The following is a 5,130-nucleotide window of genomic DNA, read 5'->3' on the forward strand; positions in this document are numbered from 1 at the left end:
GAGTGACTATATATATAAGAATTTAATGAATAAATTTATTATTATTTTTGTTCAAAAAATACAAAAAAATAGTACAATATTATTGTGCAATTAATAATAATTATTATTTTATTTTATTTTATTTTTGGACGGAGGACTATTATGTCTAACAGAGAGAAACGTTGGGGATTGATTTGTACATTAGTTTTTTTTGGACTAAAATGTCCATTTTTAAAATCTTTGGGGACTGATTTGGGTAATTATTCTACCAGAAAATAAAGTGGGACTGATTTGTCTTCTGGAGTAAAATCTTGGGGATTGATCTGGTGTATTAATTTTTCTTGAGGACTAAAATGTCCGATTCTAAAATCCTTGGGGACTAATTTGGGTAATTACTCATAATTAATTGTATTCATATTGATCTACCAAGTTAATATACAAAATGACCCTTGAAATTTGACTTCTGATAAAAAGTGACTCGAGTTAGTCCTTCCGTCCATTTCTGTCACGGGAAAGATGACATTGCACAATTAAACAACGTCGTTTTGCTGTTTGCGCCTAAATGACATCGTTTTATTTATCCTTTTCCTCTTCTTCCTTTTTCTTAATGTCTGAAGCTTCCACCACCCTCAATCATACCTTCCCAACCCCCTCGCTCTCACCACCATCACCACCATTATCCTCCTCCTCACCTTTTTTTCATCTACCACTCCAATTTGGGTACAGATTTCTCATTTCTCAAATTTCTGAACTCAAATGAGCTACAAATTCTATCTTCTTCTTACAATCTGATTGCTATGAGAGGTTCGCATAAAGCTTTGACCATTATTGGTAAAAAGGTTCTACATTCATCGCCAGCAAAACAGACTCCAAGGTACTTTCTCTTCAAATTTTTTAGAAGTATTAGTAGCTGATAACTAAACTGTGGATAATATCTTCTTAGCTCCTTTGGCAGCAAGGACAGATTGGTTCAATTGTTGATATTCGTCGGTTGAGAAGTTGGAAGATGGGTAAACTGCCATAAGAATTTTTTACATGAATGCTTTTATTTTGTAAGGAAGAGATAGCTTCCAAAGAGAAGTCCATAGAATTTTCTATATTAAAGTCTTAGGACACATTCCAATGGAAGTATGGTAGAAGAAATAAGTCACTTTTACTCAAATTGTACCCTAAATTAAAGTGGTAGAAGAGGGGGAGGTGAGGAGGAGGGAGTGGTGGTGAGAGTGGTGGGGTTGGAAAGGTATGATTGAGGGTGGTAGTAATGAAGTGGTGGGAGGTTCAAACATTGAGAAAGAGGAAGAAGATGGAGGAGGAGTAAAATGACGTCGTTTAGGCATAAATAGCAAAAATGATGTCGTTTAATCGTGTCACATCATCTCTCTAGTGATGGAAATAGATAGAAAAGCCAACTTGAGTCACGCCTTAAAGTTTCAGGGTATAATTTGGGTCAACTGAAAATTAGATGACTAAATTGAGTTAGGGAATTTTCAAATCATTTTGAATATTGACTCGGATTTGTAACTAATCTATTATTCACTGTAACTTTTTAGAACTAAATTGATCACACTTTTATTGGTTCTTTTTTCTTACTACTTCTAGCACTGTTTGCTATACTTGGCTATTTTAGTTGAACTTAAAAAATTTCATCTTAAGTTTATACCTATATTAGAAAAGCATGTTATTTTTTTAAAATTAATTAATAAAACTTTATTTACAAATTATATTAAAAATTATATTTTAACATTTTCCAAAAAGATGTTTATGTAAGCTGGTTAGAAAATGAAAATGATAATAATACTTGGTGGCAAAGAATGGAGGAATTAGTATGTTAAAAAACTAATGGTAGAAGAAAGAGGAGAAAAAAAATCAATACATAAAATTGATGGTAAAAGAGAGAAAAAAATTAATGCATAAAAAGAGGAGTTGGAGATATTTGAATTTTAAACATAACACTGAAAAGTTTTTCAAAAATAATGACTGAAAATTCTGGAAACGAGAAAAATGTATTTTTCAACTTTGTTTTATTTTTTAAAAATATTTTTATTGAAAATATTTTTAAAATGTTCACTCAATTATATTTTAATGCCTTATTTTTATTTTCATTAAAAATAAAAATAAAAATGCTCAAACTAATCAAAACCTAATAATTAGTGTTCACTTCGATGTCGGCTCTTCATCATCTGGGACTGTAGTATGTTCCAAAGGTTGGACTGTTCGTCCATTAAAGCGGTATCTGAGTTGGATTCAGAAACTTCTTCCGCTTCTGGTAAATCAAAAGGCAATCTTTCACATTCTGTTAGGGAAGAAATTAGAAAAACGACGAAACTTATAGGTTGCCGCCACAAATTTCACCCCAAAAAATCATAGAAATAAATGAGATTTGTGGATGTGGATAAAGATATGCTTATGATACTATAATTTACGTTTTATTGAATTGAGTATCTTTTTCCAGTTTTTGCGTCTTATTCGGAAATGTGAGTTTTTGTTTCCCAGTCCTTTGTTGGTGGAGAGCCTACAATGTCCGAATGTTCGAAAGAAAGATGCTAATGTCACTAAGGGAATAGCTCCAAAGCCGAATTATATATTTTATTCGATACAAACTTTTTTTTGAGAATCCATTTATAATAATGAAAAAGATTTTTGCATATCCGCAAATAGCGGTCAATTATATCAAAATCAGATGAATCGGCCCTTCAATTCGAATTAGCAAAAGCAATGTCTCCTTGCATAATATGGATTCTAAACATTCATGATCTGGATGTGAATGAGTCGAATTACTTATCTCTCGGAAGATTTTTTCTCTTGTTAAAGGGTCTATTCTTTTTTCCATTATTTTTAGAAAAGTCGACAAATTGAATGGATAGGCAAAAGATATTCTTTCTTTTTATTTTTTGATACTCATATAAAGCAGAAGATATTTTAACCATTTGCATCAAGTTCAGACTTCCTTCTTGCATACGTGCTCCTCCGGACGCACATATTAGAATAAGAGATAAAAGTTAATTGCCATTTCTTCATGTTCGTTCCAAGTTCGAAGTACCATTTGTATAAATAAAAATCTCGCTTGTTACAAGATTTCTTCTTCATATAGATAGATATAGGATCTATGGAGCAATTACAAGTGAATCAATTTAAAAGAGACCTAAAGTTAAGAATTTCTCAATAGGTAATGTTGCTCCAATACCCAATCAAAGGGCTACTGCAGTACCAATAAAAAAGATGATCAAAGATTTGATACCTGACACACTAAATATAACTCCTAACTATACCATTATGTTTGGTGATAAATTAAATTTAAGAATAAACAAATGATAAAAAATAATTTATTCTTATTTTTTCGTATAAAAAATTAAAATATATATATATATAATGATAAAAATATAAATATAAAAAATCGATAGAAATAATAAAAAAATAAAAATAATAAATTATGTTTCTTTTGAATGTTTCAGTATTTTTCATGTCAGAAAGAATATAAAATACATTTGATTCATATTTCTAAATATAACGTATACGTCTATGTTTAATATGTTAAATATAATTTTATATCTATATGTCTTTGTCTCAGTGTCTCGTGCCTCTAAACAAATATAGCTTTAAAGACTTGGATAGTTTTTAATGTTAAACAAATTGTATGACTATTTGTAACTATGTTTCTTTACCAAAAACTACCGCCAAATGCCATCCACTATCGCGGGTTTCTCCTCGCGTGACGCAACCATCGCCGCCCGATCACTGTAGCACCTCTCCCCTTGCGATTCGCAGCGCTGCGGATCATCACAACCCCCTTTCTTTCTCTCTTATTTTCACCTTGTTGTGGTCAACCCATAATATGCTGAATGGTTCTTTTAGTAGATATGCAAATGGTTATTTTAATTCTTATGTGGATAATTATTTGATTGGAATGGATTTAGTTAGATACAATTAAAATATGATAGATGTTCATTAGGTATGTGGATGATTATTTTTATCCTTAAGTGGATGGGTATCCTTAAGTGTCGATGAGGTCATTGTTAACGAACCAGTGGCGGTGAGGTGGATCTTGAATGCGATGATGGAACTGGTTGGTGACCAAGTGATGGCGGTGACAACAGATGATTTAGAAGAGAAATTGTTGCTTTCGTAAATTAGAATATAATAAATGGTTAAAATTTTTGAATAATATTTTTTTTGAATAATTTAAATAATTTTTTTAATTTTATTGAGTCAAATATTTAGCCCAATATTCATGTTATTTAAATTTTTCGTTATCTTTCTAGCATATCCGTAAATTTAGTATGATCTCTTAACGATAAACGAAGAATTGATAGTGTCTTCTTAAAGAATTATTTATTGTCCCAAATAAAAATTTTAGTAAAGAGGCTATTTGTCCCGATCTAATATTATATTTGAGTACGTAACACGTCCATTAAATTGTTTTTTTTAATTGTAAAAAATAAATTATTGTCCTTTTGTAAAATAGACCAAGATATTTTACTCTTAAATTTTTTTAACTTTTAGTACAATTATACCGTTAGAATACTAAAAGAACATTATAATATGTAACAAATCACAAATGAGGTGTTTTTCATTGTTTTAAATTTAGAAAATTTAAAATTTAAATTTCTACAAAAATTAACAACTTTGACCTTAAAAAGAGTATTTCAATCTATTTAAAATTAATTAAAACATTATTTTAGTCTTTTAAAATGAAGTTCAAATTTTGTCTTTTTAAAAAAACCTTAATCCAAAATGAGAATTTTAGATTTAAAAATTAATACTAAAAAAATTTTAGAGAATTATAAAAATTTATTATTTTTTGTTATTAATTAATTATTAATATTTAAAAATATGAAATATAATATATTTAAAATTATTAGACTAAAGAAATTAAATTAATAATTAAATAATGACTAAAAATAATAAATTATAATGACCATATAACCTTTTTCTTAATATTAAATATGGTATTTTAATCCTGTAAAATTTATTAAATCAGCGTTTCAGTCATTTTAAATCAAATTTAAATTCTTGCTTTCTAATCCATTTAAACAACGTTTGTTTAAAAGGGAATTTTAATCTTTTAAAATAAATCTTGAAAATTATATTTTATTCTCAAAAATTAAATCCATCTTTCTAATTTCTGATACAATATAATTAAACAATAAAAAG

This window comes from Arachis duranensis, chromosome 10, assembly GCF_000817695.3.
Source record: "Arachis duranensis cultivar V14167 chromosome 10, aradu.V14167.gnm2.J7QH, whole genome shotgun sequence".
Lineage (NCBI taxonomy): Eukaryota > Viridiplantae > Streptophyta > Magnoliopsida > Fabales > Fabaceae > Arachis > Arachis duranensis.